At 43.6% G+C, this 15,896-nt stretch overlaps 1 pseudogene; it reads left to right on the top strand.

Moving 5' to 3' along the window:
* The first annotated feature begins 703 nt into the window (after positions 1–703).
* LOC124607731 lies at positions 704–820 on the top strand (annotated as a pseudogene).
* Positions 821–15,896: the final 15,076 nt, after the last annotated feature.

The following is a 15,896-nucleotide window of genomic DNA, read 5'->3' as shown; positions in this document are numbered from 1 at the left end:
TTATCGCAGAGTAGAGAGCGGTTACGGAAGCCAGTTGGAGTAACCGATACAGGACTACCATAACTAAGCCTTTTGGGTGAAAAGTTACTCAGGCTAGAATGTACCTGACTTCTTCGTCGTGTGTGTGGCGTTGAGGCCATCAGAAGAAGGTAAGCGACATATGGGCACCATAACGTAAAAGCAGTGACTTTTTTTAAAAAATTAGCTTTAGAAGTGCCCGTCTGACTATATGCAATTGTATGACGTAATGATACAAACAGCACTTTTGTAAGACTTCACTGCGAGATATGAAAGACAGTTTACTACTAAAACCAAATTACATAAAGATGAATGAACAATTATATGAGACAATGTGTCTAAAAATGATGTTATTCTCCCTGCACCATTACATTACTGCAAAGACAACAAAATTTAATATGAAACCTAAATGTATACAGAATCTTCGGAAATCCCGGGACAAATTTCTAGGGCTTGTATAAAAGAGTGAGCATGAATAGCAACCCATATCCGGAAAAGTTCTACGACGGTTTCAATTCAGATATTTAACTTCCCCACTACTGCTTGTGGAATTGAATTAGGCTGACGCAGTACAATTATTACGTAACAATTCTAAAAGACACATAAAGAAACCTCAATTTATCACTTAAGCGTATTTGTTTGTATTAACACTTAAACATTACATGTTTACTTTACTCCAAAACATGGCAACGGCCTTGCCGCAGTGGATACACCGGTTCTCGTGAGATCACCGAAGTTAAGCGCTGTTGGGCGTGGCCGGCACTTGGATGGGTGACCGTCCTGCCGCCATGCGCTGTTGCCATCTTTCGGGGTGCACTCAGCCTCGTGATGCCAATTGAGGAGCTACTCGACCGAATAGTAGCGGCTTCGGTCAAGAATACCATCATAATGACTGGGAGAGCGGTGTGCTGACCTCACGCCCCTCCTATCCGCATCCTCCTCTGAGGATGACACGGCGGTCGGATGGTCCCGGTGGGCCACTCGTGGCCTGTAGACGGAGTGCTTTTTTATTCCAAAATAAAAAGAACCCAGTATGCTGTAGTACAGAACAGTACTGATGCATTACAACAGCGGCTCTATGTGGCGACCACCACGTTGTCACAGGCATTGTACCTACGAAGGTATATTCTACAGCGTACCAGGACAAGGAACTGTGAGACTTTTTCCTTTCCCTCAGCAGACGTGGACGCGTTAAACATCTGAATTGAGACTGTCGTAAAACGGAAACTGTTCGTGGGCATATAATATTTTGAATAGGAACCCATGTCCGGCAGCGTACTGTTTCCGTTCTACGACGGTCTCGGTGCAGATGTTAAACGCGGCCACGTCTGCTGAGGAAAAGGGAAAAGTCTCAGAGCTGTTTGTCTTGGAATGCAGTAGGTCCACTGCGTTGCCCGTGGTGAGAGGTAATGCCTGAAATCTGATATTCTCGGCACGCTCTTGACACTGTGGATCTAGGAATATTGATTTTCCTAACGATTTACGAAACTGAATCTCCCACGCGTCTAGTTCCAACTACCATTCAGCTTTCGAGGTCTGTTAACACCCGTCGTCGGCTATAATCACATCGGAAACGTTTTCACATGCATTACCTGAGTACAAATGGCAGCTCCACCAATACACTGCCCTTTTATACCTCGTGTACGTGATACTACCGCCATCTGCTTATGTGCTATCCCATAAGTTTTTTTCACCTCACAGTGCTCGACTTGAAATCATGACGGTTTGGCAAGTTGTGGAGAGACGTAAAGTAACTGGTAAGCAGTCTTTGCGCCTGGATTAAATTGCAAACACCTCTCCAGTGTCTCATGAATTGAGGGCATGTAACACTGTTGATGGGGATGTTAAAATCGGCAGCCCGTCTTAGTGCTTTTTGAGAGAAATAGGCTACCTCCATTCAGTACAACACAGACCCGACACTATACTGCTCGAGCAATCGTCAGTCATCCACCCGACACATGCACACGCTTGCACCTCACGTCAGCTCGAAGGAAAGCCCTTCACGACCGAGAGCGGTGAGGTTTACGTAGACTTGTCAGTGGTAACAGACAAGCAACAGTGCGTGAAATAACCGCAGAAATCAATCTATGACGTTCGACAAACATACCCGTTAGGACAGCGCGGCGAAATTTGGCGTTATGGACTATGGTGGCTGACGACCGACGGAAGTGCCTTCAAATGGTTCAAATGGCTCTAAGCACTATGGGACTTTCCATCTGAGGTCGTCAGTCTACTTAAACCTAACCAACCCAAGGACATCACACGCATCCAAGCCCGAGGCGGGATTCGAACCTGCGACCGTAGCAGCGGCGCGGTTCCGGACTGAAGCCCTTGAAACCACTCGACCAGAGCGGCCAGCCGAAGTGCCTTTACTAACAGCCCGATATCGCCTGCGGCGCCCCTCCTGGGCTTCTGACCATATCGGTTGGACGCCAGCTACTGGGAAATCTGACCTGGTCAGATGAGTCCCGATTTCAGTTGGTAAGAGCTAATGGTAAGGATGGAATGTGGAGGAGACCCTACAGACTCAAGTTGTCAAGGCACTGTGCAAGCTGGTGGTGGCTCCATAGTGGTGTGGCCTGTGTTTACGTGGAATGGAGTGAATCAAATGGCTCTGAGCACTATGGGACTTAACATCTGAGGTCATCAGTCCCCTAGAACTTAGAACTACTTAAACCTAACTAACCGAAGGACATCACACACATCCATGCCCAAAGCAGGATCGAACCTGCGACGGTAGCAGTCGCGCGTTTTCGGACTGAAGCGCCTAGAACCGCTCGGCCACCGCGGCCAGCTGGAGTGAATCCTCTGGTCCAATGAACCGATCATTGGCTGGAGACCATTTCCAGCCCTTCATGGACGTCATGTTCCCAAACAACGATGGGATGTTGACTAATGACAATGCTCCATGTAACTGGGCCACAATTGTTCGTGATTAGGTGTAAGAACATTCTGTACAGTTCGGCCGCTCATCGAACGTTTATGTGACGTAATCGTGTGATCAGTTCCTGCTCAAAACCCTGAAACGGCAACGCTTTCGCAATTATGGACGGCTGTACAGGCAGCATGGTTCAGTATTTCTACAGGGGACTTTCAACGGCATGTTGAGTCCATGAAATGTGGAGTTGCTGCACAAAGCCGAACAAAAGGGGTTCCGACACGATATTTGTAGGCATCCCATGATTGTTCAAAATGGTTCAAATGGCTCTGAGCACTATGCGACTTAACTTCTGAGGTCATCAGTCGCCTAGAACTTAGAACTAATTAAACCTAACTAACCTAAGGTCATCACACACATCCATGCCCGAGGCAGGATTCGAACCTGCGACCGTAGCGGTCACGCGGTTCCAGACTGAAGCGCCTTTAACCCCACGACCACACCGGCCGGCCCATGATTGTTGCTACGTCACTGTATCAAGACGTAGAAGGAGGTAAACACCATTCGAGTCTAGTGTCATGTACTTGCATTGTGATGAACAACAGTAAGCACTCAATAAAACCGAGAGAGATTTGCACTCTCCTTTGTGCAACATAAAATTATTGTGCGTGTTGTTGTGGCAGTGGCAATCAATAACTACTGCAGGCGCACCATTGCATGGAACACCGTGATTGTAGTGGAAGAAATCACTGAGCATACGTGACGACAACGGAACACATTTATTGGTTGTGTGAAAGGGCGCTCTCCAAGAGGGGTGTGTACCGTGCACGCCCCCCCCCCCCCCCCCCCCCCTATGTAGTCGTGTGTGTTCTGCGGGGCCAGGTGTATTCTGGAGGGGAACTTCTGACTGAGGGGTGACGTAAACGCATGAATGGACAATGGAGGGATAGCTCCTGGGAAATATGGCAGATGTGAAGATTCAATATTTCTCAATGCCATAACTTCCCACGGCTGTTCGCAATGTGGGCCGGCCTAAAAGGTGGCTTATTTTACAGATAAACCGTTACAATCGTGCGAATCTTGAAGCAACCGTCCGAAATTGCCCGTATAATTCTTCATTCATTTTCACTGTTTTTACAGAGGGAGGCAGTCGTTACACATATCCGTCGAATCAAAAGGAAGTTATGGTCAGATACAAATTGAAAACGAAACAGACAACAATTTTTTGGAATAAAACTAAACGTTGGTTGTCTAATGAGAAGACGTTACATTATTCAATTTTCATGGCTGAGCTGTGAGAATATGAACGCAGTTAATTAAAGAAAAGCCGTAACCATCCGCTTCGACCGAAGAATTTCCACATGTCTTCTGATGTAATAACGTAGTCTCATTGTTATTGTTCTGCTGCCGACTGCATTAAGAGTACCATATCTGCCCTGTATGAAGTAACGCCACCTTCGGTTACCATACACTTCCAAATTATGCATTAAAGTTATTACTGCTTTTCGCTTCTACTTGCGTTAGCAGTATAATTGACTGTTTCTTCTTTTACTTCTGACTTACTATTTCAAATAATTTTCAATAATGAGACGAGTAGTGCCGACAATTAAGCTTTTGACTTCCTATCTAGGTTTCAGAGACAGCTTCACCTAGCCCCCTCCCTTTTTTTTTCTTTGGTGCCATCGGTCTTCTGATTGGTTTGATGCGGACCGCCACAAACTCCAGACCTGTGCCAACCTTCTCATCTCAGAGTAGCACTTGTAACCATGTCCTCAATTATTTTCTGGATGTATCTCAATATATGTTTTCCTCGACAGTTTTTACGCCTGCAACATCTCTAGTACCATGTTGGTTGTTCCTTGATGTCTCAGCAGGTGTCCTATTTTCCTGTCCGTTTATCTTGTCTGTTTTTCACACATCTCTTTCCTGGACGATATTCCTTAGCTTATCAGTCCACCAATTCTCAATATTCTTCTGTAGCACCACAAGTCAAACGTTTCGATTTTCTTCTGTTCCGGTTTTCCCGCAATCCGTGTCTCACTGCCATACAGCGCGGTGCTCCAAACGTGCATTCTCAGATATTTCTTCCTGAAATTAAGACCTACGCTATGTGTTCAAAAGTATCCGGACACCTGGCTGAAAATGACTGACAAGTTCGAGGCGCCCTCCATCGGTAATGTTGGAATTCAATAGTGTTGGCCCACCATTAGCCTAGACGACAGCTTCCACTCTCGCAGGCATATGTTCAGTCAGGTGCTGGAAGGTTTCTTGGGGAATGGCAGCTCATTCTTCACGGAGTGCTGCACTGAGGAGAGGTATCGATGTCGGTCGGTTAGGCCTGGTACGAAGTAGGCGTTTCAAAACATCCCAAAGGTGTTCTATCTTTTCAGGTCTGGACTCTGTGCAGGTCAGTCCATTATAGGGATGTTATTGTCGTGTAACCACTCCGCCACAGGCCGTGCATTATGAACAGTTTCTCGATCGTGTTGAAAGATGCAATAGCCATCCTCGAATTGCTCTTCAACAGTGGGAAGCAAGAATGTGCTTAAAACATCAATGTGGGCTTGTGCTGTGATAGTGCCACGCAAAACAACAGGGGGTGCAAGCCCCCGCCATGAAAAACACGACCACACCATAACACCACCACCTCCGAATTTTAGTGTTGGCAGTACACACGCTGGCAGATGACGCTCACCAGGAATTCTCCATACCCACATCCTGCCACCCGATCGCCACAGTATGTACCGTCATTCGTCTCTCCACACAACATTTTTCCTGTGTTCAATCGTCAAATGTTTACCCTCCTTACACCAAGCGAGCCGTATTTTGACATTTACCGACGTGATGTGTGGCTTATGAGCAGCCGCTCGACCATGAAATGCAAGTTTCTCACCTTCTGCCTAACTGTCATAGTACTTGCAGTGGATCCTGATGCGGCCTGGAATTCCTGTGTGGTGGTCTGGATAGATGTCTGTCTATTGTACATTATGACCCTCTTCAACTGTCGGCAGTCTCTGTCAGTCAACAGACGAGGTCGGCCTGTACGCTTTTGTGCTGTACGTGTCCCTTCACGTTTCCATTTCACTATCACATCGGAAACAGCGGACCTAGGGTTATTTAGGAGTGTGTTAATTTCACGTACAGGCGTATGACACAAGTGACTCCCCATCACCTGACCACGTTCGGAGTCCGTGAATTCCGCGGAGCGACCCATTCTGCTCTCTCACGATGTCTAATGACTACTGAGGTCGCTGACATGGAGTACCTGGCTGTAGTTGGTAGCACAATGCACCTAATATGAAAAATGTATGTTTTTGGGGGTGTCCGGATCCTTTTGATCACATAGTGTATGTTTGATACTGGTAGACTGCTATCTGGTTATGGAATTTAACAAGCTTCCGACAAAGATACGTCTATAACTTGGGAATTATCCCAGATTCATAAGAAAACGAAAGAGTCATACATTTTAAATTCTGTCAACAACAATACAACTGGGCATAACTATTATTTGTTGAGAATTAGTCAGCAGTTTTGGGTAAACAGCTGTTATTTTAAAGAAATATCGGAACAGAAGCTTTGGTTTTTTCATGTTTGAGTATCAAGTTTCCTGCTAATTTTATTATGTAATCCAAAACTGATATTAGGTGACTGAAAGGTGCGACTGACTAGTTTCTTAAGAAATAAAGAACAACCGCCTTCAGTCAGAATAGTGATTTTTTTTCATTGCAATGGGATTGTGACTGCAGGCGGTTGTTCTGTATTTTACGAAAGTAGTACAGTCACGGAAGAAACACTGATAGAAATAAACAAAATTAAATGACTAGTTTATGCTCTTGATAAATGACAGTCATTATCAGCACGATGCTCAGTTAAAGAGCAACCTGAATCGTGGTGAAAGTATCAATCGTATTCAGTGGACAGCATGTGCCTGATGTTGAATACAATCGCTTTGGCTTCTGCTTCAGTAAACACCTACCGGTGGCGAGACCGAGTTATTACAGACGAAGAAAACCGATGTTCCAACTCCCCTTAAAATGTCTAGGATTTACTGGCCAAATGTCTCGCAGAACGGGAAACTTTAAAACCTGGAGAGTGGTTTTTAGAAGACCGACAAAATATCCGTTAGGAGTTAATCGATAATCTCCTTTAGTTCCTATTACACAACTGCGCAGCCGTTTTTGGTGACCACACTCTGTATTAGTCATTGCGTTTTAGGTGCACAGTTCTGAGGTGTACTACTGTTCTGCTGTGTTCAATTATACAGACAAGAGTTACAAGCACCTAAATTGGTATACCTCCGTACGTTTGATGGTAGAAACTGCCTTAGGAGTGGTTGGACATAGCACTTGGATGCCTAATTACTTTGATCGAAAATTATTTTTTAGCATTGTGAAAGGCAGCTGTATACTGCGCAGTCTTCCATTCATCACGTTTGCCGTGCAGCCAGAAGAGGAGAAGGAGGAGGAAACGGAATACAACTTCACGAATTGAAAAGATGTGTGATGTTATTTCAGTGATTACAAGATCGAGTAAAATTTACTGAGCCGTGTGCTGCTCGCGTTGGTGCCGTTGGTTGGTTGGCATCGTGTAACAGCAATAGTGGCGTCTCGTTTCCTTCTTGTGTTTACTGGCGCCACTATTTTTGCTAGTATTGTCTGTCCGTGAGTGGCAGCAGCAGCGTTTATCGATATCTAGTACCATGGAACTATCTTTGGAAGGATGTCAAGTCGTTTATCGATATCTAGTACCATGGAACTATCTTTGGAAGGATGTCAAGTATTTCCTGGGTCGGGTGTGTCTGTGGTTCGGAAGGAGCTGGATGGAGGTCCAGCAGCGCGAAGACATGCCGGGACCGCTGGCAGCACGCAGGCATTGCCAGATCGATGGGGGCCAGCAGGTGTGGTCGAGCAGTTCTAGGCGCTTCAGTCTGGAACCGCGCAACCGCTACAGTCGCAGCTTCGAATCCTTCCTCAGGCATGGATGTGTGTGATGTCCTTAGGTTAGTTAGGTTTAAGTTCTATGGGACTGATGACCTCACATGTTAAGTCCCATTGTGCTCAGAGCCATTTGAACCATTTGGATCGAGCGGCTGTAGTTGTGGGGGACACAACCTCGTTGCCAACCTGACCCTGGACGCTTGAGTCGAGTGAACATTAACCCAGTAGTGAAAATTCCACTATTTTGAGATGACGTCGTTTGTTCGTGCGTTGCTGCTCGCAGGGTCGCTGAGACGAAGAGCAACGAGTGGAGTGTTGGGAATTGTCGAAATAAATTAGCCATCCTGCATTTCTTATTATTAATCATAGAGTTCCTTGTGTTTATTCATGATGTCCAACCAGCGGTATTTTTCTGCCTAGTGGCCACTAACGCCCCAGTTACCTGTCCTGGAGGTTAGCGTATTTTCGCGGCAGTGTACTTTTCCTCGCCTTGCCGCTGCTGTCCGGTAAGGCGTGTAGTTCGACAGCCTCCTTGATTGTGGTTCGGATATTTTGTTCTTTTGGACTAAGTTGGTCGTAGTGGTTCCTCCTGCTTCTGGATGTTCTAAACACTGGATTCTGAAGACGCAGTGCTGTCTTCCGGTTCTGCTTTGCCTGGATTATTCCATCATTGTGTTGGTTACCAGACGTTAGGTAGATTTTGCAAGAGTGTTGGTCTGCGTTTAAACTGTCACTAGTTTGAGTTGCCATCCGGTTAAGTGAATACAACTCTTGGCTACCTCTCTCGTCGGTTACCAAGTTCAGCGACTTTTCCCAGGCCGATCCTTGGAGCACTGTCTGAGGTCTACTTCTCTTGGTTTGATCATATTGTGATGATTGTGATTTTTTAAAAAGATTTTAGTGTCTCTTGGAGAAGTTTAACTGTTCTTAAGAATTGTTACGCAGGCCTTCAGCCGTTAAATTGTTTTTGAGTTATTACTATTGGGGCCTTCAGCCGGCAAATAATTTGAATTTCTGGTCAATAAGGCCTTCGGCCGTGAATGCAATTTGTCTAAAGAAATTTTTTAATTAGATATTATCTCTTAATAGTGAAATTTTGATGAGTGTGTTCTTCTTTTTCTAAAAGAAATATTTTAGTGTCTCTTGGAGAAGTTTAACTGTTCTTAAGAATTGTTATCCAGGCCTTCAGCCGCCAAATAATTTGAATTTCTGGTACTTCAGCCGTGAGTGCAACTTGTTTAAGAATTTTTGTTATTAGAAATTGTGTCTTAATAGCCAAAATGATAATTTTTCCTTATTGTCAACCTCATTTGCAATTGGTTTCAAATAAAGTGTAAGTGATTAAATAAATTTTTTTAAAAACTGAGCAACCAACAGTAACTGAGTCAGGCCCCATCCACAACAAATCGTGCCTTCTCTAAGCCCAACGTTTCATTTACAGAGAATTTGCAGTATAGACCTATTTATCAGTATGACGTTTCACCCCTTCTTACAAAGCTGACTCCGTTGGGAAGGGTGTCACAAAAGTCGTTGTGTGCTCTCCTGAGACAATCTCGCCCACAGCTGTTGTACGTATCTGGTCCTTGCTAGCCTGATATGTAGCTCATCCCACAGATGTTTTATCGGGGAGAGAGCTGGTCATCATCCTGACCACAGGAGTACTTTAACACTACACAGACAATTCAAAGAGACACGTGCCATGTGTGCACGTCCATTGATTGTCACGTTGAGAAACAGCACCACGACGTGTACACATGTGGATGCAGGATGAACCTCACCATTGGTTGTCACCTGGAGCCATATCCGAAGGCTCTCCACACACCGTGAAGCCAGCAGTAACGCCGCTGAGCCTCTGCAAAACAGTAGAAAAATGCTACCTCTCACCAGGTCGCCGCCATAGTCGTCGACGATGATCGTCAAGGGTTGTGCAGAAACACGATTCGTTGCCGCACACAATGCGATGCCATTCATTAAAGTGTGCGTCATTTATGTTGGCGGCCGAGTTTAGGTGCGTTCTGCGCATCTGACGTCACAAAACACAGTCGCCAATGAACAGAGAACGACGTTGCCTGATCTCGACTGTAGAGCAGAGCACGGACGAGTGTCTTCAGTTTTAGAAACGTTCAGTCATAAATAAAGTAATAGAACAAAAGCAATGTCTTGATAGCAGGTTTTCTTTGATAGAAAGTTTGGAAAAAGCATTCTTTATACCAATTGCTTCATATTCTATTAATTAATTAAACCAAACAAGCAATAAGTCTTCTAATTCAGGCGATAGCAAGGAAAGGTGTTTGTATCAATCTCACGAACCGCTTTTTCGCAATAAAGAACAGCGGTAATTGTTTATTTCCTATTGTACTTCGATGAAGTGTGAGTAATTCATAATCGTACCAACAGTGTTTGTCAGTATTTTGCGTGAACTGTTAGATACCTCGTGGTGTTATAAATTGGGACGAGTTACGGTAGCGTAATGGTTAAGGCGTTGGGTTAGTAAATGAAAGGTGTAGAGTTCAAACCTTGTGCGATGCGGAATATTTTCTATATTTAAAAACAATATCGAAGTGTCTTACTTCACGAATTTTATTCGTTTGAATGCAGTTTTTTGAAATTTCTAGTGCTTTGTCTCTTCATTAACCCTTTCGCTGCTGCAGACACGTGCTCCCCGCATTCCACGCTGTGCGCGATTTTGTCATCACTGCACTGCTCGCCTGTGCAGACACATGGTGTTCTCACTGCTTTGACACACTTATCATTCGATTTCACATAAACTATTTGGCCCAAAGATTAGATTTTTACACATCTTCTTGACTGATACCTTCCCCCCATAAATGACTTAATTTTGTTTCGATGTTCAACCCAGTTATTGTGCAGCATTAAATATGGTAAACCATTGCACGAAATTTTGAAGAGTTTGCAGAGGTAAATGTCCATAGAGTATGCTTCCCGTATGGTCGATTTTAGATGCCACAATGTTGAGAATGAAATGTGGACAAGATACCTAAATTTCATATAAAATTTACTGTGTAACAATATCTCATTTAATTTAAGTACCACATAGGTGTCGTATGTAATATTGAGAAATATTCCATCTTTCGCGACTGCAACAAAAGTGTGTCTGCACAGGCGAGCAGTGCAGTGACAAAATCGCGCACAGCGCGGAATGTGGGGAGCACGTCTCTGTAGCAGCGAAAGGGTTAATGCGGCCGTGGTGGCTTTGCTTCATAAACTGCGCGCTCCCCCCCTAAACGTAAGCTTGCGAACTATGCTATACTATGGAGCTGCTTCTCTTGGCGAGTGCGTCGTTTGCAACTGGCAACGCAGCAATCTCCCGCATCTGGACGGGCGTGCGCGAGCCGCCAAGATAAAAGAATTGAACTATAGCAGTCCATGCGTCCTTGTCACTGCACGACTCCAGAAACAGCCGATTGCGTTGCGTTAAATGCATCCTAAGCAATGAACGGTAATTCCTTAGTCCGGATGCTTCCAGCCTCTGGCCAATGGTGTGGGACGACAGAGAATACTGCAGGGTGTCCATTTCTTGATCCTGAATGACAAGTAGAGATGTGATAGAGTTACGGTGTGCTTGGTGCACAACACGGCGGTCCTTCTTTGTGGTGGTCAGACGCGGTCGACCACAATCTTGATGACGAATGTCGCAGCCCTCACGTTACCATGCAGTCCAACATGAGGCCACTGTCTCACTGGAGTGTCCCATAATGGTCTAAATTCGACATTAACGAATATATTATATTTCAGTCTTATGTGACTGCAATTAGAACTAGAATTTTTACAAGATATCAATGTTCCATTTTTTAAATAAATATTCGTCTGTGGAATAGAATCGATTTTAGGTTACCCTTCTGATATTCCGACACTATATTTTATCGGGTTCCAAGACGCTACTCCAGACCGGTGTAAAAATTAATGTGCACAACGGAAAATAATAAATGCTAAAATGATGATTTGGCCCTGTCTGATTACCCCCTGAAGCAGATCTTAGGATCTCTTAATGCTCTCTTTTGCTAGTAAATTACAATCATAACGTAAATGAATGATCAAGGCAACTAATACTACTAAATGATAAACGTTGTTGTTCCATATACATTTATTATAGATTAAAATCAACCCCTTAAGTACAGTTGCCTATATTTCCTAACTAAAATTAGTAATTAACTGCCCAACTCTGCCCCTTATTATGACTGCGCCGGTCTAATATCACAAACGCGAAATGACTGACATCATCTAATTACCAAACACTTTCAAATATGATCTACGGTGGTGTCGAACCTCAGTGGAAATAAACTAACATGATCACAGCTGTTTAGCTTTATAGCCCTAATAAGCCGAAGCAGTTTGCAATATCACCGTAGGCCGGCCGGACTGGCCGAGCGATTCTAGGCGCTTCAGTCTGGAACCGCGCGACCGGTACGGCAGCAGGTTCGAATCCTGCCTCGGGCGTGGATGTGTGTGGTGACCTTATGTAGTTTTAAGTTCTAGGGGACTGATGACCTCAGATGTTAAGTCCCATAGTGCTCTGAGCCATTTAAACCATATCACCGTATTTACTGCATCCGGTGCGTCGAAGTGATGGTTCTCTGTGTTCTACAGACCAGAAACGCGAACTCCCACCCACAAAGACGAAGTTCAGATAACGTCTCAACGTAAGTATGGGCTGCATATTCAACCACAAGGACGAAGTTCAGATAACGTCTCAACATAAGTATAGGCTACATGCTCAACGACCACTGCCCACCCGGAGGTGACGTCCAGAAACGTTAGGTTCGCAACGGTACGGTACAGTGTCTAACTGTTCTAACTATAAACTCTACTGAGAGCAAAGACAGTAAGTCCGTCTGTAGCAACAAAGCTGATACCGAGATTCCCAACAACAAGGATTGGCTTCCCACCATCGTAATTGCGAAAACGAATCATATTCCCGAAACCAAGGAACATTCTCCCTCTCTACAGATTCTTCCGAAGGCTGACCAACCATATTTTAGACTTTTGTCATCCAGCGCGGAAAGTTTGCGAAGGAAAACCTATACTCGTACAATGGTACGCTTCTGAGTAAACATCCTTGGATGTAACTCAGCCTGCGTGGTTTTCGAGGTGCCGCTTCTTCGTTCCTCTCACCTGTGTCCAAGATTTTCAGCGTTCCAGTTTATCCTTCCAGTCCTGCTACAATAGCGACCGGCTGTCAACCTATTGTGCTCCAGAGCTCAGGTGTCACGACGTTCGTCTATCTACGTCCTGTTTTTAAACAGGACCAACACCTGTGCGGGCCTTCCACCCATAGCTTGAGTTCTGCCTGCCGTTTCATCTCCACTGGTGTTCCAACCTCTACTAGTATAGGCAATCATTCATTACGCCGTTCTGATAATAAAGACAATCCGTCACCTTTCATGCAATAAGAGTTAACAATTATTTGCAATGCGTATCTGACATTTCAGTCTCCTTTAAATATTCATATATACGGTGTATAGTCTATCAAATGATACCTAATTGTGGTTGTAGTTCATGGCAAAGTACGTGGATGAATGCTTGTAAGGTGCGAAATTATAGCCACCTTACTGGGTTACTGATAAAAAATTATTGGTTGTGCATACTGAATTTCTGTCGTTGCCACTGCTAGCTTTAAAAACGAACAATAAATGTCATTTTTCCTCTAATGTACTGGGTACAGAGGCCACTATTCTTCTTAAATTGTGATCCATTACGTATGATAAATTTCATTAGCAAATGTACAGAGCATGACGGGCATAAGTGCAGATATTTCAGTTGGTAACTGAGGAGATTGTACTGAACAACATTAAATCAGCATTTCTAGACTAATGATTGTAGCTATTAACAATAGTATGTTTTGAGGTTGGTTAGTACCTCTAAGTAACTGTGGCAAGAGCAAGCCATTAACGCTTATTTTCCCCTGGGCAGCAGGTCAAGTGTTGAATTGTGGACATGTGGATGGAGAATGGTTAGCCTATACTGACAGGCATAGTAAGTGGTGCAGTTCCGATCATGCAGGAAACATCAGGAAGTAAATTATGTGACGTGTGTGTGGGAAGACTGTTCCACACAGAGAAAAAACAACCAACACACCGATGTGTGTGCATATTAAGATACCACACACAAAAATATCTGCACTTATGCTCGTCACACCCTCCATATACCTTCGCGACGCGAAATAACATTTTGTCCAGAAGCAAAATGAGACAAAATACATCAAGCAAATTTTGTTTTGCCGCTAGTTCGATCGTCTTTCTTATACCTTTGTTCATCACAAAGATATGAAGAGCAGCGTGTCTTTTTTAAGTAGCGCCCTATATGTTTTGTTTAGTAATCCACTTCCTCTCCCAAAAGTCTTTTCAAAGTCGTATCACATTCTCCCATTCGCGTAAACATGGCGTTATTAGAAACGTAACACTATAATAACTTTGGCTCTCCTGCAGTAGCAGTCAGTCGAGGTACGTGTGGTAACGTAACTAGTCCAAATGTTGGAGTTGACGGTAAACGAAACAAATACAACGACAATGTACAGCAGTCATTCCGTCAGCTGTCTTCAGCTGAAGTTTGTGTAAGTACAGTGCACACCAACGAAGGGAAGAACTTCCTTTACTGTACACAATATATCGTTTAAAAGTGTTACAGTGTTGTACTAAATGAACCCGTATTGTAAATAACAAACCAGTATTGTAATTACTTTTCAGCTAATTTACATTCTCCACAGATGAGTAGCACGATACAAAAACCTTTAACTGAATATGGTTGACTGAACGGCCGACTTGCATTTCCCATTTGTTTCCGTTTGTTTACTGTCAACTCTGAAAGTGGACGACGTATGTTACTCCGGCGCTGTGAGTTAGTACATAAGAGTCAGTTACGTGTTCCGCTTACACGAATAGTACACTATCTGGAGGGAAAGAAGTAGGTTATCGAATAATAGAAATAGGGTGCGATGCAATATCGATATGGAGATGATCATACCTTTGCAAAGAACAAAGGTACAAGGAAGGCAATCATGCTGGTTAACCCTTAACTACATTCGTGTGGTTATTTATCGCCCCACGCGGCACTCTTTTGTTTGCAGTTTTGTCCCTACTGCAACGTCGCCACTGCGTCTCTATGTAATCTTTGTACCGTCTGTGCCTTTGGATTGTGCTGGTGTGCGCTAACCATTATTTCCCTATATACATTCCAGTTGGTGTCAAACTATACCACAGGATGTTATAAACATCACGTTTCTTGTGTGTCATCACAAAGTGTTTTTAATTTTTTTAGATAGAGTGATGTTTAAACGATGATTAAATTTTGGAGTTATTGTTACCTAGTCAGGCCTCTGACTCAAGGGGTTCACCAGATTCTTTTCAAGACGCAGCCCAGTTTAGTTACAACGGAACAGAAATATCTGATCACGGAATTGACCGTGAAGTAGAGGACGATGAAGAAGCATAAGAAGAGAATGTTCGAGAAGAAAATCACAAAATTGTAAACGTCATTGGTCAAAGCAAATATCAAGGAGACGAAAATGTATTCTAGAAATTTTTCTAGGGGTATGTACACTGTTTGGTAGTTAGTTCTTTTAAAAATTTTGGAAGTGATAGCAGGAATTGCAAGTCCAAGCAGCACCGAGTCAACCAAAAAAGTAAAAGGTGTCACGATGCTGCATGAGTCCATGCCTTAAAGACACAAAACGCACCAAAACATGTCGTAAATGTTAAAAATACGTGTGCAAAATCCATTCCATTGACAAAAACGTTTGTATCGATGAAAGAAAATAAATGCTTAGCTGAACCATTCATGTATCTAGTGTCACTTTTTTTTATTGAAGGTCATTGGTTCTTTTTTTAATTGTGGTTTACTTAACTCATCATTATTTGATCTAAGAACATCATTCTCACCGTTGTTGAAGTAGATTTTATTTGTTTCTTAAATTAATTCTAAAAACTCTATTTAAGAGGCCAATGTTAATATAACATCATTACTTGTTGATAAGATCATATTTCATTTTTTAAGTAAGATTGATTTGTCATAAGCAAAAGGCTTCCTTTTACCGATTCTTTCAAATG

Source organism: Schistocerca americana, chromosome 3 (genome assembly GCF_021461395.2).
Source record: "Schistocerca americana isolate TAMUIC-IGC-003095 chromosome 3, iqSchAmer2.1, whole genome shotgun sequence".
NCBI lineage: Eukaryota > Metazoa > Arthropoda > Insecta > Orthoptera > Acrididae > Schistocerca > Schistocerca americana.
Note: the sequence above shows the minus strand (reverse complement) of the source record. Positions and strands in the feature narration are given on the sequence as shown.